Source organism: Lichenostomus cassidix, chromosome 3 (assembly GCF_008360975.1).
Source record: "Lichenostomus cassidix isolate B80296 chromosome 3, HeHo_3.0, whole genome shotgun sequence".
NCBI classification, from domain to species: Eukaryota; Metazoa; Chordata; class Aves; order Passeriformes; family Meliphagidae; genus Lichenostomus; species Lichenostomus cassidix.
The window spans coordinates 58333026-58360492 of record NC_139483.1 but is presented as its reverse complement, the minus strand read 5'-3'; the positions used below and the strand labels follow the sequence as shown (position 1 = coordinate 58360492).

Sequence of the window (27467 nt, the reverse complement as noted above, 5' to 3'; positions counted from 1 at the left end):
GCCGTGGGGCGAGCAGGGGGAGGCCGCCTCCGGCTGGCCGTGCGCTGGCTGCGGCGGGGGGGCGCGCAGCCCCCGGGCGCCGGGCGTCCTCCTCCGGCCGGCAGTGACCGCCCCGGCCCCGCTCCTGCCTGCTCGCCATGCCTGCCCCCGCCCGCCTGTCGCCGAGCGCGGTGCCGGGGAAGGGCGAGGGGAGCCGCCGCCCTGTCACTCCCTGAGCCAGCCGCCGCCTCACCGGAGAAGCCCCGTGTCTGACGGGCACGGCGCAGCTCCGCAGCTCGCTGCGCCGGGAGGGCTGCGGGCACCGCGCACCTCCCCACAGGTAAGCGGCGAGGCGACGGGTTGCGTGTGGTCCGGGTCTACCCTTCGCCCCCGAACTTCAACCCGCCCGCAGCCGTCACCCCTCCTCGGGAGCGGAGGGCTGCGCCGTGCCCGTTCCTGCCGGCGGTGGCTGGGGGCACCGGGAGACGCACCCCTGCCCGCGGCGGCTAGGGGCAGGGAGGAGCGGGCACGGCTGGCTGGGTATCTCCCTGTCAGAAATGGACTTTTTGCCTCCAGAGCGGAGCGGGCTGGCGTGCGGGCGGCTGCCACGCTCCGCGCAGCTGCTACACACCCTCTTTTGTCTGCGCTCGGGTCCGAGATACTTCGGTGCTGCCGTCGCCTGCCCCGCTGGTCGGGATCCCGGCTCGGCTCGGCTCTGCCCTGCTGGGGGCTGACCCTGGGCTGCGTCCCCCGTGCCGCTCCCGACCCGGAGAGTGCCCCTTCGCCTTTATTGGCGCAGGAGTTGGGCTTTCCTTAACCTTTGTTTGCGGGGAAAATGGTGGTTTGCTGGTTATCGGGAAGGATGAGAGACAGATGGGGATGACAAGGGGGTTGCCCTATTCCCTTGCGTGCGAACATAACTCAGTGCTAAATAAAACGCTTACCGGGTAGACACAAGCTTACTAGTGAGGCAGACTTTGAAACAAAAGTACTGCGAGCAGCTCGGGTGCATGGCAGATACTCCTGATATCCTACTAACATAAATATTGTCAGTGTTTGCGCTTGAATTCAATACGCGTGCAGCTGTTGTGCAGATCTGGAATTGCAGTCGCCGTATCTACTTGACACTTAATAGTCTATTGTATGCAGTGATTATGAAAAATGTAACGGATTTTATTGTTCAAAGGCAAAAGTATCCAGACAAAAGTATTCTTTAGTGTAGCGTTCTGTGTAACATTGAACTGCAAAATAACCTGTAGCGATGTAGTGGACTTGCACTTCATAATGCTTTTAGGACGTGAGGACTATATTGTTCAATAAAATTCTCTCAGCAAAGGTTTTCTCTTCTCTGGCTTACCATGCTGCTAGATCAATGCACTAGCAACTATTTGTTATTAAGTGTCCAGGTAGGAAGAAACAGTGCACTTTTTTTCTTTAGTAGTTTTGGTGCTGCTTTGTAGAAAGTGTGAAAAAAAACAACAAACCCAACATTTAAATCAGAAAATTATATTTCCATTGAATGTAACTTAAGTTCCTTAATGATGACTCTAAAGGGTCATTCAAGTTTGGAATGATTTAGTGTGCTTGTGTTGTCAGGAAATGTACTTCTAGCTAAATACTTGTTAGAAGGTAATTGTAAGATAATTTTTAGTAATTCAAAACATGAGTTGTAATTAGATTTTTTTGTTCTGAGAACCGAAAAACACCCTCATAGAAAAAGATATGAAGTACTGAACTAGTAATTTGGAAAACAAAACCGTGTATAATTTATATTTTGTTGGCATAGAAACATTTTATTTGTTGCTCCTTGGTTGGATTGCAACAATGATCCAAATGAAAGTTGGGCTACTGGTGCAAGTGGTTAGAATTATTTTATTCTATGTACGAAAATGGTTTTGCCCAATATAACCTTGCTGGAATTCATTTTTATGGAAGCCCTGTAATCAGATTATAAAAAGTGGGCTGTTTGAATCTAATCCTGTGAAGTATGGTCTGATCAAGCCCTGCTCTGACAAAGGACTGAAATGTATGCTCTCAAGCAGGTACGTAATTCCAGCTTCCAGCCCTCATGATCACCCGAGGACTGTGTTCATTGCACAGGGCAATAGGTCCTGGTAACTTCAGTGAAACTCTTCACTGTCTTAACTGTACTACTGGACCTTCCCTGGACCAAGCCCTCTCTGTGTGTTCTGCCTCCAGTTCCTTGAATGCTGGGCCTGTAACACAAAATACCTGTGCCAAGTGCAGGTGCTCACCTCAGCCTCATCTCATGGGCTGTATCTTCTCTGTTGGCTCTCGCCTCCCAGGGGCAAAAGGGGAAAATGCAAAGTGAAAATTGGTTAAGGCGTAAAGTACCTCAATGGAACAGCAGGAGGAGACTGCTACTTCTTGTGTTTTGTTCAGTATATTTTAGGAGACAGAAATCTGAAATGCTGAGAATCAGTGAAAACTCCTACTAAAATTACTGAAACCAGACAAAGTTATGATATAAAATATATGAAACCTGTTGTCATGAAAAGTTTCCTTTTTTTAAAATTAACAATAGAGTCCTGACAGTCTTGTCTGTCATAGTGGTAGAGAATGTAGTAGAAGGGGAACTTTTTGTCCTAGCTAGTGATGATTTGATGCCATTGTGCTTTATAAACAGATGAGTTACTTTTAATCTAATGTTTGATCTCATGATACTGGAACAAAGGGGCAGTTGCAAATAATTTTCTAGTGTGCAAGATAGGAGAGTAATGTAGGAAGACATGGGAAAAATGAAAACACAGGCATGTTGTGCCACTTTAAATATCTTAAGATGCTTCAGACTTCTATAGGGGGCTGGTAAACAGAGTCTAAGGAGAATACTTCTGGAAAGGCAGCTAAAAACCAGGTAAAATACTCTATTAGATAATGTTTATACTAGAGGTCTAGGTAAAAGCTTTACATCTTTAAGAAGACTTCAATCTACTATCTGAAACCCTGTTAAAAATTCTGATGCTATGTTATGATGGATGTGGGAAGAAATCCCTTACTGTCAGGATTTAGGGAGGTCCATTCTCAATGCCCATTTATCAGCAGAATCTTTGTATTGCTTCCTGTGCTGCTAACTGCCTTTGAGTAACTCAAAGGTACTAATAAATAGTTGAGGAGTTAAAAATCTTAGAGAAGTTTGATATATATTTTAAGACACAGTTGTGTACACTCTCCAAGCCCACTAGAAGGAACTGGAAATTGCAGGCAGCACTTGAGTTAGTGCTCTAGTTTTAGTTAGTACTTTAGTTGTACAATAAAAATACTGTAGGGAAAAGTTTCTGGTTTCCCTCTTTACTGGGTAAAACATAAGAGCTTGCTTACCCAGAGACTGTGTGGGTTGAGTGGACGGTTGGTTGAATGGAGGAGTGAAATGGTGACAACATCAGTGAATTAACCTACTGAGCAGATGTTTTACACAGCTGTTGTTATTCTGCCCACTAGTTTTACTAGCTCCTCAGCATCCATCCACCATTTGTGGAGTGTGTGAAAATTAGCACTGTTCTGAACATTCATGCTGAGGCTTCAGCCTGACTCTAAAGCAAGATGTTGTTACTCTGTTCCATCATTAACCATTTCCACATCAGGCAGTTCAGTACCAGGTGTATGTACTTATATGTAACTGCTCTTCAAATAGGTGAGTCTTGCCAGAGGCTGCCCAAGTGACCTGATGACAGACCTTAGTACTGGAATACTGACATTTTATTGGCCTCTTAGTATAAATGAAATTACATTTTCCTTCCTGAGCTTTCTTATAGGATCAGTGATTTTTAAACTACATGATTCATAGATGCTTTCTCTTAAAAATCAAGTTTTGCTTTTTTTGCACAGCTAGCCAAGTAGGATGGACAGATAACCTGTAGTACAGAGCTACATGAAGCCTTTTATCTGCAGCAGTAGCAGAACATGTTTGTGTCACTCAGTTTTCTTTAGTCTTTTGATGACAAATATTAACAAGAGCACCTGATGGTTTTTAAAGGATTCTATGTCCAGAAGACCTGGGAAAGAAGGATGTTTATCCTCAGTCCTTTCCTCTGTCCATACGTGTTTCTAGTTGGGGAAAGTTATTGTTCTTTTTTCCGCATGTTTTATTACCTAAAAAAGTGTGACAGGGTGGTGGCAAGGCCACCTAACCAAAACTAGGCATCTAAGGGGCTGCAAATGAGATGCTATGATATAGCAGAGATTTTCAGGAAAAACAGGTTTGTGGAAAATAAAGCAATAAACTACTTTTTCTGTGTATAAAGATTCTGAAAAGTCTTATGTGAATTGTAAATGGTTTTCACTTTACTCTTTTGTGTCTGTCTATATTAACATCGTGTTATTTATATACTACTGGAATTTTAGTCAGTTGTTCATTTTGTTGGAAGTGTGACCATTTTCCTCCAATTAAAATAAGTGGAAACAAAGGAGATATTTCTCTACATTGTCTTTTAATTTTTCCCCACTAAGCTGAATGATAAAACTCTTACTGAATCAGAAAAACCAGGATTTTATCACTTCAAAGAAGAATGCTTCAGATACACACAATAATAAATCAGATTTTAAAAATCACAAGAGATGTAAAATTAGCATAGATTACTTTTCATAGGAACTAGTTTAAAGACAAAGAAGTAGAAGGGAAGAGGAAAAATGCCCTTTTATATGAACTTGTTTTTTCTAGTTGCTGTTTCACAGGTACAGTTGGACTGAGCATCCCAGCATTATGGTTTTAAAACCCATTGATAAAAGGTGCTAAAATTTGAGTCCGTTGAAACTATATACTTTAGCTCATGCTGGCTGTGAAATGGGAAAAACATTTTCAATGAAGCATTGATACAGTTGGGTGCTAATAGCCTACAGTTCTGGCAATTGGTCAGTTTCACTTAATTCTTTAAGTAGTAGAGATTTGTGCTTTGATACCTGTGAGTCTGTAGCATTAGCTGAGAGAGTGGATATGATATCAAACCAAGTGTTTTAGAGTTTTCAATAGTAGTCACACTATTTTTTTCCAAAAGTAATTTTAATTTCTGTCAATTTAAACCTCCATCAAAGCACATTAATTAGAAGCCTGTTATAATGTCACTTATGTTGAATTTGGTGTCATAGTGAAAAAAACAGAGGGTTTTTTTTCACTTCCACCATCTGAACGTGTCTGAATAATTTGCTCTGCTTGTCTGTAATCAGTTGCACATTGAAGGATGAGTTTGTATCTAGTTAATTTTATCACTTCCATTTTGCTATTTATTTAATGAAAAAAAGTGCTATTACTTGGCCATGCATCTAGTGTAAAATTGTTGTTCAAGATTCTGGAGTTTCCTCTCTCCTTTGGATAATCAAAGTAACAAAGGCTCATCAGATATGTAATGTACATGTGAGATGTCCAATTGATGTATTTCTTCATAAAGAGGGATGAAAGCAGCCTAGTGTGTTGGGGCAGCATTTTGTTGCAGCAAAAAAAGCTTTTCCAAGGACTGTTTCTGGGAGCACACAGGGTGTACTTAACAGCTGCTATAGCTTCTGTCTTTTGCATGATCTTGTGCTAGACAAACTTGGTGCATAAGGTGTGAGGCAGCCTGCTGCTTGGAAAAAGGGATGCACCCTGCAACTGTGCTTTCTAGAGACATGGGTGTCATGGTGGGGTCAACTGAATAAGCCTGATACAGTGTCTGAGACTTGGCAGAAGTATGCTTCTTGCTGTAAATTATTGTGTATTTAACAGTTGGCTTGTTTCACCAGAGGTGTGACTATTATTTGTGTCAGAATGAGCAGTTAAAAAAGACAGAAAACAGACCAAAAAAAAAAAAAACCCAAAAAAACAAACAGGAAGAAAGCAGGGGAGGGAGAAAGGAAAGTGGAAAAAAGAGCAAAAGAAAAAAACAGAAATATTGAAGACAGAAAAAATGTGAAGGCAGAAAAAGGATGAGATACAGTAAGTTGCATTTCCAAAGAAAAATTATGTACATGCAGTGTTATTAATGAAAAGAAACTCGAATAATGAAGATAATAGTAAGAATAAAATATGCGCTGGTGTTTCTTTTTTGAAGCATCACATGAAAAACCAGACTGGAAAATGAAGAGATTAATTCCTGTCTCCCTGAGATGCATTTTAAACGAACTGTCTTTGTTGTGTGTTGAAGTAAAATGTTCTGCAAAAATGATGTTAAACACTTCTTCCAGAAGATACACTGTAAGTAAATCATTTCTAGCAGACATATGAAAGCAAAGGGAGCCATGAAGGATAGTTTGCTTACAAAGATAGAAACTGCATTTTGAAGTACTTGAAAGTTAGGTGAATTGTTTTCATTTGCAAGCAGTCTAATACTCTGAACCCAAAAGTTATCACTGTGTTGATTCTTATAATTTCTCATTGTCTCACAGAAGACCAGTGAGCACAATAAGCACAACGAGGATATCCTTCAAATAGTGGATAATTAACTGGTATTTATTGCGAATACTTAGCTACCATACTTACACAGATTTTTCTTTCTGATATGTTTTTGCTCTATCTGTGTTAAGAAACTATTGAAGTCAAGACCTGTTTTCTGGCCATGAGCTCAGCCAGAGTGGTCTGGCTCAGTGTGGGTGTTAAACTGTCTTTCAGACGATCATATCCGAACTAACTGCTTGGAAAGACTGAACCATCTAAGTGCCTGAGAGGGTGCTAGCTGGCCTCAACCACAAATGTCCCTGGCATTCTTGTGGTAGTGTCAAAGAGACATGGTGGTTCCCACTACCTGTGCCTGTGTCACCAGTTGGTGACTTGTTAGGTGACCATCCATGATTTGTTAGAATGCTTTGGCTGAGATGGAAAAACATTTTTGCTGCAATGATCCTAATATACACAGATTTTAAACAGAAGTAGTATGTTAAGAACTATATTTGGAAGACATTGTCTACTCTAATTATGTTAAAAGAAATCTGATGTCAGTTTGCTATCAGAGTAGTAACCTCAGTAACACGGAAAATGGAATTTGGAACTTTATGTTTGGGTACACAAAATTTGTGTAATTGGTGGAACATACTGGGACACTAAGAAAGTGGCCACCCTGTGGCAAAGAAGGCCAACAGAATCCTGGGGTGCATTAGGAAGAGCATTGCCAGCAGGACAAGGGAGGTGATCCTGCCCCTCTACTCAGCCCTTGTGGGGCACACCTGGAGTGCTGTGTCCAGCTCTGGGCTCCTCAGTACAAGAGAGACATGGAGCCCCTGGAGTGGGACCAGTGGAGAGCTGGGGGACTGGAACATCTCTCTTAGGAGGAAAGGCTGAGAGAGATGGGCCTGTTCAGCCTCGAGAAGAGATGACTGGGAGGGGGCTTCATCCATGTGTATGAATATCTAAAGGGGGGTGCCAAGAGTGTGGAGCTGTGCCCTGCTTGGTGGTGTAAACCACTCGGACAAGAGACACTGGGCAGAAACTGATGCACAGGAAGTTCCACCTGAACATGAGACAGAACTTCTTTACTGTGCAGTGACTGTGCACTGGAACAGGTTGACCAGAGAGAGTGTGGAGTCTCCCCCACTGGAGATACTGAAGAACTGTCTGGACACAATCCTTTCCCATGTTCTCTAGCATAACTCTGCATGAGAAAGGAGGTTGGACCAGATGATGCTCTGTGGTTCCTTCCAGCCTGACTGATACTCATACTCAAATGGATTACAAGAGACTTACCAAACAAGCACAAAACTTGCACAAAAATAAACCTCTAGCTGGCAGTTCCTTAATGTCACAATTATTTACTTGGTAATAATAGCCTGTACAAAAATGGCTAGCAGATATTAATAATAAACATCCAGAGGCCTAACACACTCTTCTTGGGCAGTACTGTCTTGCCTATTAATACAGTTTACAGGCTTTAGAGCAGTAGAATCACTTTGCATTAACTCAGTGCCAAAGTGCTTTCCCCAAACCCTTCCTATGACCCCTACAGAGTATTTGCTTTGCTCTTTGCCAGGAAGACATTTCTTCTCAAATTACTTTGCAGATGCCTATTCTGAATTTATTGCCATTATTTTGCTAATTCAATATTATTCTCCTAGGGCATGGCCTCATTCACTGGTGCCCACAGTGGAATAGCTGCATACATTGCTGGAATGTAGTTCAATAGACTATATTATATTGGAAAGACACAAGTCTAATCTAAGCTTGCAACCAGTATGCAAGCTAATTAAATTACTCACAGAAGTGTTTATTGGTTAAGGACAAGCAATGTTGTGTTTTGCAGCATTACAGTTTGAAATTTTTTTATTATCTTACTGGCTGTACAGTTGAAACGGAAATGAAAAGAGGTTATAGTTGAGACTGTAGTTATTTTTTAAGTTCTTAAATCTTGTGACCTTTTAAATTCGGTTAGATTGGTGCTTGGTTGGTTGATTTTTTCCCTGTGAAATTCAGAGATTATGACTAGATGGCATTACATACATGATATAATTCTGGTAAAAGAGGTAAAAAAGATTATCACAGAATTAGACTATGAGAGGCTGAGCCCAGATGCAGTAGTATAACTTTCTGTTAATGTGTTTTCGTGCAGCTTTTATGGCATGCAAGTGTGTGATTATAGGTTAGGAAAAAATTCTCTGCTGAAAGGGTTGTCAAGTGTTGTAGCAGGCTGCCAAGGGAAGTGGTTGAGTCACCATCCCTGGAGGTACTTAAAAAGCATGTAGATGTGGCATGTAGAGACATGGTTTAGTAGTGGACTCGGACATGGGTACTAAGGTAATGGATGGACTCATGATGTCTGCAGTCTTTTCCAATCTAAACAATTCTATGACTTCATGACATGTGATGGTGGTGGTTTTTCCTACTTTCTCCAAAGAATTTTGAGAGTACTTAATCTTTGCTTTTACAACCATTTTTGTCTGTGTGCATGTTACCAAGTATTTACCCTACGTTAGGGAAGGCAAACTCCAAAGGAGAATGTGGAGCAGAAAATGGTCTGTGTGATCCTTAGTTTCTGCAGTCCTTCTGATGCCTTAAATTGCTAGAAAAATTTTTAGACGCAGACACACAGTATGGGATAGGGGTTTTACCTTGGTTTAATAGGATCTCAGATGTGCACCGACGAACAAGCAAGCCCAAAGGCCAGCCCAAAGCCAAAAGCCCAAAAAGCCCCGACGATATACAATTTATGGACAGCCTAGATTAGAATACCTATCTAAAAGTCTCCAATAAGAAGTCTAACAAATGAAGTAACTGCCCCCTTATTAAAATTGCCCCCCCTCAAAAAGATTGCTACTTAGTTTACAAAAAACATGTCTCAGTGATGGGGGCTCTGTTCAAGGTTGTGCGTCATGCTTTTGAGATTGAGGGTTTGTTTCGTCTTCCCAAAGGATTCTGAGCAGAGCAAGGGGTACTAGGGTGATAGAATGTAGGGTTAAGATACAGGGAAAAGTACAGGAACGGGGAAGGGTAAAAGGTTATATATAAAGGATATATATATAAAGAGAGTATAAAAGTAAAATAAAAAATACAAAAACCCATCAGGCATCACTTCCTTCCAGAGTTTAGATCTAGATGCAGGGAAAACTCTTTATCTCTTTTATAGAATATTCTGATTGTTACTAGACAAAATTTAATTCTGAGTAAGATTTGTCAATTTTGGTTTTCAGGTTTACGCTTAGGAGGTAATTTTTAGCTGAGAATATTGAGTGCTTTGGAAATAGGCCTAACACATTGCTTAAAACTCCTTAAGAAGCCAATATCAGCATCACCCTCAGGTTAAATATACCTTTGTTAAACCTTGTGACTGAGGAGATGGGCTTCAGAATTCAATTCAGAGCCTTCTTTCCTAGTCAAGCTATTCTCACAGTTGTAGGAGCATTTACTGGGGAAATGGGGAGGAAAAAAAAGAAGGAAAATACAGAAGGTCTGCTACAGCAGACCATGAATTTTGATGGGGAAAGTGAGAGAGTCTAGTTAAACCAGTCTGGAATCAAGAAGGCCCTTGGAGAGGGTGCTGATGTTATGGAAATTTGGATTGGAAGATTTTTCTGATGAGTCATGCGCTCTGAAATTAGTTGTGAATGTTGCCCTTCCAGCAGTGAGACTGTGCTTGGGAATACCCATATTTTCAAAAGTATGTGGCTGAAATTCTTCTAGGATTCAGAAGCTTGTGGCTTCTCAGGTTGGGCCTGAAACTTGGAGGTCTGGGTAATGTTTATTATGTGGGTTCTTTGCTTATATTAATAGTCTCATTGTGCTTTATCACCCACATTTGAATCAGTTACAGCCATTCAGTAGCTCTGTGCTGTAGCAGAAAACTCACACAAACTGACACAAATTATTATACTTTTGTAAAAAATTACAGGTACAAACTGTAGGTAAATTCTCACTCCTTGACGATTGCAGGACTGTGACTATAATGATACTATGAAGTCAGAATGTAGATAGATAGATAGGTCAGTAGTACAGCAACAACCACAAACATCAATTATTCTGCAGCGGCAAGACTGTAATTTTTGCAAATAATATCTTAGTCAAGTAGTAGGGAGGTTCTTATCTGACTAACTGGAAGAAGTGGGTCTTATGTGGTGTGGCTAAAAGTATGTGTAGCATTAATATCATAACACTGTTTTCCTTCTTGTCTTTCAGTAAATCCACAAGGGATGATGAGGCCAGGCATTGACATTTGCCAAGGTTAGCAATTTGGAAGAGAAAAACATGGTAGGAATAACATTCAGGTCTTTAGCAGTGACAGCAGAGGCTTTGACATAGAGCAGTTAAAGGGCCCTAGAAAAGGGGTCTGATCTGTTGTGCCTGCTGTTCTCCAGAGGTTTGTAGCTTTAGAACTCTTTGCAAACACTCAATTCAAAAGCTTCTGTTCAACAACTGCATTGCCCTGAAAGATTGTCCTTAGCATGGTCATATGCATGTTCATACTGCTTCTTGTCTCCCTTTTCACTGTATTTCTGCCTTTTAGACTGTGATGTACTGAGTGATGTGCTGTGGGTAGTGTATCCTGGGGGGACGTTCCAGCCACACTCCAGCCCACATATGCTGGTTCACAATATGGAAGGTAGACAGAAGGTCTACAGGAACAGATATTGACAGAGGTTGCTAAGATTAAGCATGAAGTTTTCAAGTTCTCAAGATTTTTTTATCTAGATCTTGAGGCAGTTTTTTTCAAAAGCTGAGATTTTGAGCATGTAATCACATAGACCTTGAAGTTAAGGTCCTGGGCATTTTGACTATTCCTGTGCCTAAAATCCCATCTTGATAGGAAATTGCCTTCTCAAACAGAAACATAAATGAGAGGATGAGACAGAAAATGTCTATAGATCCCACTTTATACATTTCTTGCTGGTTTAGATGTAGTGAGGTTTTCCTTAAAAAATAGAATTTGAGATTTGGTCAAAACAATATAAATGGTTGGAAAAGCATTGAAGATCACTTTCGTGCACATCACATGTAAAACCATGTGGCTGTGATTAAACAAGCTTATTGTGTCCAAAAGCTAGAGGATGACTGTTGCTGAGCGTAACTTGCTTTAAACAGATTTTTCAGAAGGATTATCAGTCATCATGATCAAACTGTAAAAACAGAAAATATGAGCTGCAGCAGAGATCTGAAAAACAGACAAAGAAATGATCCTGGATTTCATCAAAACCCAAAAGATTATACAACTTCATGTTACAGCTTTGGGAGAATGATAAAATTAAAGTTGATGAATAGCTTCTGTAAATAATTTTATATTTGGCTTGTGTTTTAGTTTTCAGGATACTTTATTGTAAAACTTTTTTTATTGCTCATTCTTGGTATGGCTTTTGTTTGTTTTTATGGAGACAGACTTCATATTTATAGCACAGCAACTCTCCACATTCTGTCTGGATAGCTCTTGAAGAAGGAACATGGAAAAAGCATGTCTGTGTAGACAAGCTAGTATTGCATTATTTGAACATTTGTCTGAATCTAATGTGGCTCTTCTGGCTGATATGACAGTAATTTCTGTTTTTCTCAAGCAAACCTGCCTTTTCCATATATGAGTGTGTATGTATATGTGTGTATATATATAAAAATCTTGGGACAAGAGTGGAGAGTTTGTGAGACTGTTGCTCCTCTTTTTATTAAAAAAGTAAAATCAGGTGGTGGATTTGCTTCATATGGAGGTTTTTAAGCTCTGCTTTGTTGTTTGCTTCAAGGAATAGCTGCAGAAGCACCTTAATGCTGCAGCCCCTACTTCATGATGTGAACCCAAGCCATTCCTGTATTTTATGGATGTAGACCAGAGTGTAGTAAAACATGTAAGAATCTCATGGACGTGTTGTTATATGTAAGGTGTGATAATTGCTGGCTTACTAGGTTCCTCTATGAAATAGTCCTTTAAATCCTTCTGGGTTTTTTGTGTCCATGCAGTGCTTTCTCCTCTCTTTGTTTGTAGTGTAGGAGATCCATCCTCTCCTCCTTTGCTTCACTTCTGTTTTGCTTTTTCCTACATCAGAGCAGCAGATGCTTCAGGAATCAAATGGTAATTTAGATTTGCTTATATCTAGGGTGCACACAGCTAGCAACTGCATACTGGACCACTGAATGATTCCTTTGAAGCTAATTTTTAGAGTTGTATAAATTAAACAAGTCAGCAAAGGCATAAGAATTTGGATTCTCTGCTATTGTTACATTTTGCATCAGCATAAATCCTCGATTTTAATGGAAATTTTAATATATGTCACAAAACTGGTGGAAGGTCAGATCTTACAGATTGAGTATTGGATGATGCCAGCCAAAAATTGTCTTTTCCTGCTGTGAGCTCAAGAGCACTGTGAAAAGATTGAACTATTCTTGTTTGGTTACTCTTGCTCTGGTAGTGTCTTGAGATCCTGACTATGTGAAGTCGAAGGCAAAATTCTTACATATTTTAGCAAGGTAAGGATTTCAGTCAGTATGTTAGGTAGTCATGGGCCTAGTGCTGGTTCTTACATGGCCCAAAAATGTCAAAAATGTTTTCTGTGAATTATGCCTTTATTACACAAGCGAGCCGAAACAGCTCTCAGCAGCTAGAAGTGTTTTAGTTCAAAGTCATGACAATCAGTTTCTGCTAATAAGCTGCCATCCTGGAAAATCCCCAAACCCTTCCAGAATGTGCTTTCTGCAAGGAAGACACTCTAGTTTGTCTAAGCCATGTTAAGGTGGTATTTTTTTTGTTGTTGTTGTCTTAATGTCCCTGAACATATATTTTTGTTAGCTGGATTTTAAAATGTCTGTGTTCTAAATTTCTCAATGATATACATAACATGCCTGAAGTAAAATGAACTTTTTTCCATCTGATTTCTTTTATTATAATAGAACATTATGAAAGCATATGATAGGTTACTTAAGTTAATCAAGATATTGAGAAGATGTTAGTTTTCTTGTTAGTGATATTCAAACTCTTAATGGAAACATAGTGAGGAAGATATCTCTCCTAGTCCAGGAGAATCACTTTTAAGAGAACTTTTAGAAATGCCTTATACAGGTATGGAATACTTTCTGTGGCCAATAAGTTTCAGGAGGTCACATGTTCCTTCTGAAAAAAAAAAAAAAAAAAACAAAAAAGAAAAAAACAAACAGAAAAAATCCCCCCCCCAGAAAAACCAAAAAAACCCCCAAAAAACCCAAAAACCCATTCATGAAAGCCCATATACCTAATTTCAAAAATAGTAGTAGAATTTCAGTAACCTTTACATCCCAGTGTGCTTGAGCAGTTAAGATTGGAGTTGTAGAAAAGGTTATGTAGATGTGTCAAGAATTTACTTTCTTCCTTAGGGTTTTACAACCACATTTGTTGGGGTTGGAAACACTAATTTTCTGGGATCTGACCTGCTGCTTCATATGACATAAGGCTATGAGAGTAAGAGGTCTATGCCTAATAAAGCTCCTCTCAGAATACACTCTGGCTGCATTTTGGAGAAAACCTATTAAGTTCTTTCATCTACTCAGCAGTATTCACTGATCCAGAAAAAAACCTTCCTCCCAGGTTCAGATGTGAAAAGAAGCAACTGAGTGTGCACGCTTCCATTGACCCAAAGTCACTGGGGACTGAACTGCCAGGCTGAGGTCTTCATTTTCTCTGCCATAGGTCAGAGTTTCAGCAGCTGCCAAGGCATATTTGGGCTTGCTGTGAATATTGGTGTTTGTGATTCATTAGGCTTGAAGAGTCTCATTGTATGAAAAGGGGTAAGAGCAGCCACTTGCTTAAGTGGCGTAAAAGCTGGACAGTTTGTACTGTTGCTGTAATTGAAACATCAGTATTAAATCTGTAGTGTATTTCTGAGCTGTTTCAAATGCAGAGTTGTACACCTGAGCTTTATACAACAGTATCTAGAAATCATATGTTCAAATTGTAATGATCCTGTTGTGGAAGCACAGGCATAAGAATTTTGACGATGCGGGATTTGTTCCTGGCTTTTCCAGAGTTGTGACTTTGGAGAGCTTGTCTGACCCTGCCTTCCCAGAAATGCATAGATACTGTGTTGCCATGTTATTTCCATCCTTTTGGAAAACATGATCTTTAGTGTCTTTTCCTTCAGTTTGCCTGGCTGCAAAATGGGGATATTTCTATAGGAATTATACACTCAAAAAATGAGAATTTTTTGAGACATTTGAATGAAGGGTGCTATCCAAAATCAAATCAGTATTATACAGCATGAGAGAAAAGAGCTCTGTGAATGTTGGTACCTGAGCAGAGTCATTAATCCTAGAAGACATCATACAACAAAATGTATTGGAAATCAAAATATTGAAAGTGCAAGTAAAATAACAATTGAAATTGAAAACATTTCTAACAGTGAGAAGAATTAATTAAAGTATCTTCTAAGAGCTGATTTGTCTTTACTAATATCAAGACTATCTTTCTGAAATAAGTAATTCATGGAGGAGTTATAGGCTTGATACAGAAATCAGAACTGAATTTCCTTGCTTATGCATGGAGACAAAATTTATATTTTCTGGCCTAAAATATCCATGCATATACTTTTTTCTATTTTTTTTGGCTGAACAGTCAGTCGTAAGTTTGTGGCTAAATAGTGCTTTTCTCTAGAGGGATTTAAATTCCATCAAAGCTATTATTTTGAACTGTATAATGTAAGCTTGTTATGTAGACAAACATAATGGCCCAGCTGTTTATTTTAGGCAACTCTCTCCAACTGTATGGATAAACACATCTTGGAGAACTGTGGTTCTCCAGCATGCACCTCCTTAGATAAAGTTAATAGTGCACATGCTCAACGTAGTGAGTGAAACAAATATGTCTAAGTAGATGCGAAATTCTGCAGACACATCATGCCTTTAATGCATTATTTGTGATTGGCAGAAGTAGGGTTTGTGTTGGTAAGCCTGTCAAACAAAATTCAATGCCTTTGGTGATGCCTGACCTAATAAGGCACTGGACATGGGATGTCTATTGGATGTGTGTTTCAGATATTTCCATGCAGGATGGGATAATTGACACAAACCCTGTAAGTCCAGGGGCAGCTGTCATGCTGTGAGTTGTAAGGCGCCAGGTTTAATGTGCAACACAAGCAATTTGGTAATATTCTTCATTGTTTGGACAAAGACTTGAATCATGTGTCTTATGTGACATACATTGGTAAATAATTTCAGCATTTTCTGAACTGTTTCTCAGTTAAAATAACAGTCTTTCTTTTGTCTTCCTTTGCAGTTTAGAGGAAAATCAATGTGAATTGCATATGTGATCTAACTTTGGAGTTAGTGGTGGAGGTTTTTGTCAGCCTACATTAATCCATAGCTCTGTGATTTGAGAATGTATGATTTTGGTTTGTATGCCTGTAAGAATGAGTCTGCACACTTGGGTGTCAGGTAGTTGGACAGAGATGATAGATAGATAGATAGATGATAGATAGATAGATAGATAGATAGATAGATAGAGTTTGTGCCATTGTAGATGTGAAGCAGATGTGTAGACATCTTTACTGACTGTGGACATGAGGTTTACTCTCTGTCTAACATGTCTGTGATGGTTGTGACTTTTGCCCTGTGAAATTCCCTGCCTGAATTCCTGGTTGTGCATTGGCTCAGCAATTCATCAGGAAAGCCTGAGCCTTACTTCTGGGAACTGAAGGAACGATAGCTGAAAGGCTGACATTCAATTTTTTGTCTTAAAACATCTTGTTAGTGGAATAATTTTTTTCTAACCAGTGTTGCCTAATATTGCAAGAAGTTCATCAGGGTTACCTTTCCAATAGATTTTTGACAGATGGAGCATCATGTGTGATCTTTGTATTAATTCTGTGTCCTGGCTTGACTTCTGACTACTGGAGACATCTGTCAGTAAGAGGCAATAATTACCTGCTTGTGTTGTTTAGAAAACTGTACTGGTCAGAAAAACAGTTGGTTGCTACTGCTGGAGCAATTGCATGACTAATTGCCAGGCTATCTTTGAATGAAATAAAGCTGTGATTAAATATTTAAAGGTATATTTTATCATCATGGTATTTAGTGACAGAGCTTTTGGGTGACAAGGTCCTGTATTTCCATGAGATTTTGGGGACAAGTGTGACTGTGAAGACAGGGAAGACACCCTGTCTACTGTGGGGCTAGATGGGAAGTTTGCCATGGAGGAGAGGATGCCACATGCAGGACAATTAGCAAGGATAAGTCATATTTTTGAAAGGGCGTTATGACATTTGTGTTTTGTTCTTGGTGAGGTATTGGACTGCCCCATTGGTAGACCTGAGAGAAGGAAGGTTAGACATGCCAGTTTTACCCAAACAGAAATAAAATACATGACAGCGTGGTCTGGCTAGCCATGAATGAAATATGATTTTTAAACTGATATTATCCCTCTACCATCTCATGCAAATGCTATCTCAAATAAACAGTATAAGCAGGAGTCCTTATTTTCATGAGCAACATAATGCTTTGGCTATTTTAACAAAGAAGGTAAAAATTACCAAACACACTGTTTGTGAAGAAACTGGTTTGTGTTTATGGGATAATTAACAAGTTGAAAAAAATTGCACTAGCACCCACTGAGAATACTGTAGATGATTACTGTGTTGCTTGTGTGTTTGCAAGGTTAGACTAAAATGTGGGTAAGATTTCTCACTTCTTTGCTGTCACAAAGCATCCCATGATGTGGTGGTCTCAAAGAATCATTGAGAGTTTGTCTGTTAATTTCAGTGGAACCAGAATTTCATATGCATAATTAAATAACATAAATACCTTGTTTGTTCTAAAATTCTCATTTGCTACGCAAAACTCCTGGACTTCAACAAATCTTTAGTATTTGAAGAGTCTAGAACTGGGCTCAAAGTTTGATATTCATAACTTAAGTGAACTTTGTTATTGTCCATATTCATAACTTAATATGATTGTGCAGTTCTTTCTGACTTACTCCTTTTTACAAGAAAAATCATTTATATGAGAACGATTGACAGAATATTATGTGAAACATTCAGGGTTATCCCCATTCTTGGTTAATAATGGAGAACTGGGGTGTTCGTCTGCAAAATTGTATCACATAAAGAAAAGTTTTGTGATATATTATTCTTTAAATGGTATTTTACAATTTTGCACAGAATAGATCATTATTCTTTGTGTGTGTGTGTATCCTGTTCTTTCATGTTATTGTAGAGACTGAATGGATCACAGAACTCATGTCCCAGTTAAACCATCAATCAGCATAGGATTTACAAGTATGTAAGAAATTTCAGATTTTCAAATAAGCAGTTAAAATATGAATGTCACTGTTGCTATATGTTTTTCCCCAATCCTGTTTAGCAGTCAAGCAACCAGTTTTCAGTGAAGTTTTCACAAAAAACATCAGATGCAGTTTCATAAAAGGCCTAAGCTATTAAATTCTGGCAAAATTACAAATAAGAATTTACAAAAAAAAACCCAAACAGGTAACTGGTTGACTTGGCATTTTAAATGGACTTTGGAAAAGGAAATTATTTCCTTGCAATGATACAGAATACAGTGTATCACTGGAAAGAAGAAAGGTAGGACCATTTACAATAGTCACAAATTCTTGTGGTTTGTGACAGAATCAGCTGGAATTGCAATTGTGTTTCATTCTTGTATGCAGTTTTACACATTATAAATTGCAGGCTCAGATTATCTTTTAAAGTAAAATATTTGGAAATAATTTAGATCTACAGCTATCCATTTCTCAATTTCATCTTTCTTGCACACTGAAGGTGTCAGTGCAGAGTGAGGTACAAATAAAATACTGAGGAAGCTCAGTGTCTTTGGTGGATAATCTTGAAAAATATCAGTCGAGAAGAATCAAGAATTATCAAAGAATAACAGATTTTCATAACTATTTCTTCATTATAATGCTTAGGGAAGAAAGGTGAGTCATACTCCGGATGCATTTTTTTTTCAGTGAACGCTGGGAGGTTTCATTATGCTCAGTTTGACTTAAACAGAGAAAGCTCTTCATCGGGAGTATATCTGACTGTAGTGGTCATTAACAATGATTACATTTTAAATTGAGAGGCTGATAGAAGAGAAAGCTGGAGATTTTATAGAGAGGACATCAAGCAGCCATAATATACAGACATACAAATTTTTCATAATAAATAATATGCATTCATGGTCTACTTTTCTGTAGATTTCCTGAAAATCTAAGAATTTATATTATAGCACATGATTTAAATATTTTGACATTTGTATACTCTAGTCCATCATTTTTCTGGTAGTGAATTACAAGGCTTTGCAGTCAGAGATACTTTGACTAATACACTTGCCCAAAATCTAATGGGGATTATTTGATGTCAAATTATTACAAAGTAGTCAGTGGTCTACAGTGGACCTTTCATAAAGATCTTCCCCTAGAACTGTGCATCTCGTATTCCAGTTAATCATATGTGTTCATAAGGAATTGGGATCTGTCAGTCACACACGGTTATGCTAAAAGATAACTCCATTTGGATGAATGTGGACAAAAAGAAGCACTGGCTCTCAAAATGTGAGGACAGACATAAGGACTAATTTTCTTTTGTACTTTCTTTAGGATGCAGCTTGCTGAGACAAACAGCAATCCTTGGTACCAGTGCCTGAAGGGCAGGGCTATTAGTTTTCATGAGAGCCCTTCAGCTAATAACGAGCTGCTCAACACAAAGTTGATTGCGTCTGCACATTGCAGTGTCAGAGATTTTGTTACCTGCTTGACCAGCACCAGGCCATCTGGGGAAAACAGCAGCTCTGCAAAAAGAAATAGAGAAGTGATGTTGCATCCAAGGCATCAGGATGTGCATCTCTGCTTTCAAGGCCCAAGCAAGAACCATTGCACAGTGCTTTGTTTTGGTTTTTGTTGTCTGTAGCTCAGGGTTCAGTTTACTGCAGTTGGTTGCATGGTGCTAGTGTGCCCAGTGGCTGCAATTCTGGCTAATCAGAAAAGTGGAAAAGACTCTTTATGGACTGCACAAAAGATCCTGAGTGTCTGTTCAAAGGCTGGACAGCAAGGAGTAGCCAATGATTGTTGTAAGAGTGCTGTTAATGTTGTAAAAGCAAATATTTGATAATACATGCTGGATTTATCTGTAAAGCCCCTTGTTTTATCTGAAAGTAATAACTTAGTCACTTTTTATTTGCTGAAAGCTCCACATTCACTGAATATTAGTACAATTGTACTAATGCACATGTACAATATGCATTAGTACATGTATACTGAACAAAACATACATTTAATTTCTTTCTACTTCTGTAAAACCTATACACTGTGCACTTACACCATACATAAATTCAGTTCAACTTTTAATGATTTAGGGGTACTAATTATTATGATTTATCTTTACCAAAAAGCTGTCCAGTGCTGTGCTGAGTGAAAATCTTAAGGTCTTGGGACAAATGAACGTGTTATGAAATGAAAGATGAAAAGAAGTATAGAGATCTAACGAAATCAAAAAGAATCCAAAGTGAGTTAGTATTTTCATACAATCCTCATTCTCCCTGTAATGTAGTCATGTTTTACTTAGTTATATATATTTTTTTCGTGTGGTCTTCTTTATACTGAACACGCATAGTGAGCTTCAGTGCTTGCTTTCTTAAGGTTGCTTTGGATAAAGCCTTCACTGTCACTCTGAAACAGTTTTTGAAGGAAGATGAGGCAATGGTAGGCATTATTTATAAATGGCAGAATATCATTGTGGTGGTCATCACCTTAGAGTGACTTTGGTAAAACATGAGTTTTCCTGGTTCCTCTGCGGAAGTGAGGAAGTAACCAACCCTATTTCTCGGATGTGAGCACGTATGGTAACACACTGACAATTCATCTACCACAGAGACACCAGGCTTTGTTTCAAGAGAACACTGGGAGCAAGCCAAAATAAGGCTTTTAGAGTACAGAAGCATATGACGGGCCTGGATAAAAAAGATATTCAGAGAAAATATTTTTCTCTGTGGTCATACCACACTTAACTGCAGTCAGCTTGCTGAGCATGAAAATACACTGCTGAATGTACCTTTCAATTAATTTTAATATGAAGAACTCCTCAGGATAATTGATGCACCATAATAGAAAATTAAAATCTGGGGGAAGTTCAGGGGAGTGAAAGTAATATTACATTTGCTGGAAGCATATACACAGATGTGCCTGCAGGAAAGAAGAGGCTTGTTCTTTGGGTGAGGCAAAGGCAATTTTTCATTGAACTTACCAGGAAAATAAGTATAAAGAGGCAAGGAAAATTAGCGCACTAGAGGTGTAACAGGGGAAGTGCTGATCTCTTCTCTCTGGTGCTCAGTGAGAGGACCTGAGGAAATGGCATGAAGCTGTGTTGGGGGAGGTTTAGTTTGGATATTAGAAAAAGATTTTTCACCCAGAGGGTGGCTGGGCACTGGAAAAGGCTCCTCAGGGAAGTGGTCACAGCACCAGCCTGAAAGAGTTCCAGAAGTGTTTGGACAATGCTCTCAGGCACAGGGTGTGACTCCTGGGGATGGTGCTGTGCAGGGCAAGGAGTTGAACTCTACGATCTTTGCGCGTCTCTTCCAGCTTAAGGTATTCTATGATTCTTTTTCAGATGTGGACTACTGTGTTTTATTTTTAGTCTGTGATGCTGAAAGGAGCTCATAGGTGCTGTTTTTACTGTGTGTGTTACTGCTGCTAATAACTTAAAAGCTGAACTATTGTCATACACTAAAAATGGAAGAAATTTTACACAGCAGGATTACTTTAAAAATAATTTTTCAACTTTTTGGCCACATGTCTCCTATTAATTCTTATGGCTAGTCAAAGTGTCAATCCTAGTAAAAGAAAGTAAAATACAAGCTTAGAAAAATCATACAACTTATGTGTTTCTTTGACAAACAAAACTATATGAAATTACATTTATGATTGTATCTGCCAGTTTCTGTGGAATGACAATTTTTCCCTAACAGCCAAGCAGCAAAATGAAAAGCTATGGTACTCTGGCCTGAGCTCTGCGAATTTTTGCCAGTTTTAGTTCGTCACATGAAAATCACACTGATTTTAATGGAAGGAATTGCAGCATTTAGGTGCATTAAAGGCTTTTATTTCTGAACAAATTCTACATTCAACTTGTAAGATTATAATGTTATTTTGCATACAAGATGCAATAACTCTGATGAATTTGATATAAAATTATGGTGATTCTAAAATTAAGAAGAAAGTGCAGATAAAGAGATGTGTACAAATCAGGCTCTCTGTAGAAGTTTGTACTAAATTTATAAACATCAAGCAGACTTTTGTCACTATAAAAATAACAATTTAAGTCCCACAATTCCTGTGGGTACATTAAAATGAGTATTTTACTTTTTAAGGTTATAAAAAGATCAGCGTTTTCAAGTTCCACAACAATGATCATCATATTGTTTAGTAAACCAATTTATGCTGAAGCATGAATGTTTTAAGAACAAAAAAGAAGATCTGTTCTCTTAAGATTTGAGAACACCTCCAAAGACTCCTAAGCATATAAATAATAAACCATAACAGCAATTATTTTGAAAAGCAGCAAGGCACACATCAAGAATTACTGAGAAAAAAAAAAAATTCTGAATTCCATATAACATTCTGGTCCCATTTAAACTGATGGCAACTTCCTGTTGCTTGAACTTAAGATTTAACCTTTTGTCTTGTTACATGCTTTCAAAGCACTTTAGGTATTCAGATGTCTAATTGATAAGACAAATTACTTGAAAATTATGCAGAACATGGGGAAATGGAGGTGAAGCATAGGCAGGAAACCTGGAGAAGGAAGTTAACCCTAGAATTTGATGGCTTCCATACCTCTCCCTTTCCAGCCTTTTTTCTCAACTAAAGATTAGTTCGTATAACACTCCTATAACTAAGTGACGGAACAAAGTATGGGCTTATCTTAATTTTTATGGCACACTTTTACTTTCTGCTCTCATTCTGCTGGGAGGGATAAGATGGATTGCTTTTGTATTCTATTCCAAAATCCTCAGCAGTCTTCCAGGAGCAGTGAGGTAAGACTATCAGTGTGAATTGAATTTTTTTCTTAATGGGAAGCTGGTAGTACAGGTCCTGTAAAAAAGGGCTGTTACTTAAGAAATGTTCATATGACTGTAGTATTGCAGGCCATCTGTACATCAGCTTTAAGCAAACATTTGGGGGATGTTACAAGCAGCCATTGCATCCAGCAGCTCCAGAGTCTGACAGCTTTTCCTGGCTGCTGGAGCCCAGCCTGAGGTGCCCTTAAACCTAGAGGTCTCCTTCCCAATGATGGATATGGCTGCTGCTTTCCCATTTACAGGTGCAACCAGTAGAAAGGCTAAACAGGTACCCCAGAAACACACACACAAGATGTGTGCATGGCTGGCTACTCGGGCTGCCAGGGGAAAGCTACTTTCTTCAACAGCATCCAGACACCACGCTTTCAGGAGTGATGTTACAGCCAGGTTCTCTTCCTCCTCTTCACCTCAGAAGGACTGACATTCAGTAGTGAAGGTACATGCACTTTTGTGGATCCCCCAAGCACTGGTGTGGCCCCTCTGTCCATCCAGTGCTCCTGCCTGGATCCCCTTACCCACCCCATCGTTCTCTACTCACCAGCTGTTCCATCTAGGTGCTTGTTGCACACAGACAGCACTCACACTCATTCCACAGGTACTCCACTCTTGTGGATCTCCCCGAATACCAACATGAACTCTGCTCACCTGATACACCTGTGGGGTGCCAGAGCCACTCATTGGTTCATTCACCTTGAGAATTGTGAGTAAATATGCAGGCACACCTCATGCACACCCCTCAGTTTCTTAATGACCTATCAGTTAGTATCTGGATGTTTTTGACATTGGCTCTGTTTATCCCTTGTCTTATCAGTTTGTGTCCCTGTGCTTTTTTTTATCGCTTTCCCTCTTAGCTTACTATCTGCTTTTGTATTGAAGACGTCCTTGATTGGATAAAGTTAATGAAGTTGATACTTTCCACATGCCCTACACAAACAGGTGGTGTTGGTGAGAGTGACAGCTTAAGGTCTGTAATCTGGTCTCTTCCTACCCAAAGGCTGGGCAGGCATCTGGCTATTTAGACAGTGTTGCTGGTCTCTGACCCCAGCTCAGTGGCAGGTTTTGCAGTGGTGGACTAAGATGTTAGTCCTGCAGCTGTTCATCGCTGTGCTTGCCAAAGGCTTCCCTCCATTGCTGAACAGCTCCTCAGTTGCTACAGGTGATATTTTAGGCTTATAAGCATAAATCACTAGTGAAGATTAACAAAGTGTTTGCATGTTTCATTGCAATTTGTGGTAACTTTGGCCCTGGCACATCTGATTCTGCTGTTCCACAAGGGCACTGCAGGATTGAACTGAGAAGTTTTGGAGTTGGCTGCAGAAGGGCAAAGAGCACTTCCCTTGGTAGCAGCACTCAACCCTGCTAAACTGGATCTGGAACATTTTAATGATAAGAACTCCTGTCATTGTTTCAATAGATTTGTAAACATAACTTATCTGTATGTTTCTTAATCTTCATTAAAGTTGTATCTTTCTAAATTTTGGGGTGTTTTTTAATGTATTTTTTCTGTTTCCTGTATTTTCAGCTGCCTATTGTACAGAGATCAGCGTGGGAAACATTGCACTAGATTGAAGAGCTGGTTGGTGCCAGCTCCTAGAATTTTTGTCATAACAGATCTCTATCTCAGATCTTACAATCCTTCCAGTAAAACTGAAATCCTGAATTGTTTCCTAAATAGGAAAAAAAGTGAGAAAGGTTGAGGAAAGTGTATGAAGAAAGCATGCAGTGCAGATAGGATGCAGAAGAGCTAGAGGCACACAGACCCAAGTGCAGAGAGAGTTAGTGGGACTTACAGTAGTAGATGACTTGTTCTGAAGCCTCTGCAAAGGATTTTATAATCTGCAGTATACTATGTGTTAGAAATTGCATTTTTCTGAAGAGATGCTAAGACCCAACTCTTTCATGTGTACCAAAAGTAAATAAAATCTTACTCAAATGAGTAGCTCCAGTCTGTTCCACTTGAACTGTTTGTAATAGAAGAAGTAATGCATCTTGGCATCTGTAAGTGCCCCAGAACAATTTCTGTGAGCTACTGTAATACTCCTACATTGAACAGACTGTAGTTCACAGCAGGATTTTTCCTGCAGCGTGGTGATATCCCAGATGAGTCACAGCAACAGCATCTAGTCCAGCCAGCAAAGTACTGATTGTGGCAAGAATGGCTGCAACTGCAGGCAGCAAATCTCTGTCCTATGTTCAAGAATATGGCTGCATGTCAGCTCGAGGTTGATGCCGTGTCTGTTTTAATTTCTTTATTGTAGGGGGAGGTTTTTTCACCTGTCTTCCTTTGTTGGGCTGGTGTTCTTTTTCCCCATCTCAGCAGATACTCCGAGAGAATGTAGACCACAGGTCTGTAGTGCAGCTGTGAATTTTTATGACAGCATGGCAGCAGATGTTCTGTATTTGAATTCATTTTCAGATGCTACTATTTTGATAAATAGCATTCAGGGACTTTTTACTTTGTTGCCTAAGTGTTTTCCAATTTGGCATTTGTGGAGTGGAATGTTGAATTCTGAGACTGTAGAAAATGATAAGTTATGATGGTTTTATCACCAACACAGATGAATTGAATAAGTGAAAAATATGAACATTTGTGCAAAAGTAACAGTATATTTCAAAAATTCAATGAACACCAGGAAAACAAATGTTTTCAGAGGCAGCCATCTTGTTTATTTCTCAGTTTTAGGGCTAATCCAAGGTTATTGTATAGATGTTTTTTTCCTGTGAGTAAAAGCTTCATACTAAGCTTTTTGTTTCTTCTGATTTCTTCTAATTTCTTATTTTAGTTTTTTCTGAGCAGGTATACTTATTGTTACACTGCAGAGATCTTACTTAATTTGTCATAGCACTTCCCACAGTTACATGTGTATGAAACAGCTTCTGGCTGAAGGAAATCAGCTATCTTGGGAGCTGCCAAAGGTTTCCTAGCAGGGAGTGTAGGGAGCGCAGGACTCAGTCAGAGTCAGCATAGAGGACCTGGACCCATCTGTGGAAGATCTGCTTCATAGCTCAAGTGTGCCTGTTTAAGACATCTGGCTGTTAACAGTTGGACATGGAGATTTAAGGAGTTACTTGATGGAGGCATAATGGTGATGGAGAGAGATTCAATCACTCGCAGTTCTGCCTTCTGGAGCTGACGTGAGACTTGGCATTGACTTCCAGGAGCATTTCATTAAGGCTGCAAGAGATTTGGAGGTCTGACCTTACTGGGATGAGGACAATTGGATTTGGCCTTGAAAACTTAAGAAGTTTGCTGCAATGTCTGGACACCTCTATGAAATTTTTCTGACATACAGCAAAGAAATTTCACATATGTGGGTTTTTTTGGTTTGTTTGTTTCCTTCCCACCTCCCCCCTTTCAATTTTTCTTCAGAAATTTGTTCTGAAACTAATTATTTTCAGCTTTAAAATACGGTTCATTTGGCTGCTGAATTTCTGATTGTGGCTTTCAGCATGTGATCTTTGGAATTCATGGAAAGTTAAAGGGGATGGGTCTGTGAACAACTTTCTAAGACACTTATGGAAGATGACTGAGGAAAAAAGTTTGTATAAGTCCTACAGGAGGTTGCATTGAAAATTTTTAGAACTTTTAAAATCCCTGATTTAGGATATGAATATTTTACTAGTTGAACTACAGCTGCTAAGGCTTGTCCTCTTCTTTGCTTTTAGTCTTAGCTAGGCATTTTGACTGGAAACTGGAATTTGGTATTTGCCTTTTGGCTTGTGGCATCATGCAGTAATCTTGAAGTCTTTTCCCAGGAGACATACACATTTTATTTTTCATTGCCAGTTTTACAGCTGGCTGTTAGGACAGTGCAAATCATTCTAAAGTGCTTTTATCTTAAGTATGTATTTGTGTATTAAAGAGTATTAAAGGAAACAATATCGATTAGAAATCAGTGGCTAAAGTGAGTTTCAAATGCTAGACTTCTGAGTGCTCCTGAATATGTTAACACATTTATTTCTATTTTCTATATTACTATATAATAAACCTCTTACAAATAAAAGTCTAAATGACCACATTAAAAAGAGAAACCTCCTGTACAAAAATATTGGCAAATACACAAAGTTAAGAAAAGATATAATGTGTTCTTTTCTTAGTTTCTGTTCCTGAAACAAGTAAAACAAGGAGTAGAAAATACTTGAAAGTTTGGTTTTATTTTAATTAGCTGTGTTTAAATTCTAAACATGGATTCAAGGATTCATCATGGTGTTGGCCTTGCTGTGATTTGGAAGATTCGTGTGTTGGCCTGAGGACGCAGTGGAACCAACTTCCTGTCCTGATGGTGTATTTGTGACAATATGTGAGGCAGGAGGACTGAGGGAAACATGGGAGTTGTGAGATCGTGAATTTAGCCATGGCCTTTCACCTATGATGAGCAATGGCATCTGTTGCCACCATCTGTTCTGTTTCTCTGCTTATCTTCCCATGTGTGATACGAAGCTGGGAGCCCTAAAAAGGGGACAACGAGGTCACTTCAATGAAAGTAAAATGAATGCTGCTCAGAAGTCCCCAGGCAGCAATTGGAAGGATATGTGTGGTCTTTTGCCTGGCAGAGAGGAAGGTGCAACAGGATACTAAAAATGTGATTAATATCCTGCAAGGAAGTTTTCCTGACTGAGCTTCTATCCAGGATAAGTACTATGTTGTCTGACAACAACTGTAGTGAAAATAAAGTTCAGAATCTCCATCACCCTTAGAGAATATCCATTTGGTGGAGCTTCCTGATTTAAAATAGCTTTGGAGCTACTGTTTAAACGTCCGCTCTTCATAAAACCCAGCAGGCAGGAATATGTAAAAGTTTTGGCAGCCAAGAGTACATTTCAGTGAGAGAACAATGGGATACATTAAGGGAAAATAACTGGTCGTTGCAATAAACATCTTCAGCTTTTCTAATAAATCTACTCTATTTGGGCAGCAGCTTTTTAGCTCTTGGCAAGCTTGTAGGATGCTCTGTAGCAAAGAGAAGAATTTGGAAAACCTCAGGGGGCAAGCCTGGCTGCAGTCTGTGACAGCTGGTAATGTATGAGTCTAAAAATGGTGTGAGTATTGTTTAGAAGATTCTTACAA

General features: G+C 39.2%; 1 protein-coding gene across 1 annotated transcript in view; it reads left to right on the top strand.

Annotated features, from left to right (window-relative positions):
* The first annotated feature begins 94 nt into the window (after positions 1-94).
* TMEM200A (transmembrane protein 200A) overlaps positions 95-27467 on the top strand; it is a 54389-nt gene continuing 27016 nt past the window's right edge. The window contains exon 1 of the mRNA XM_085055964.1: positions 95-319. The gene's annotated coding sequence lies outside the window, so the exon portion shown is untranslated. The remainder of the gene's footprint in view (positions 320-27467) is intronic.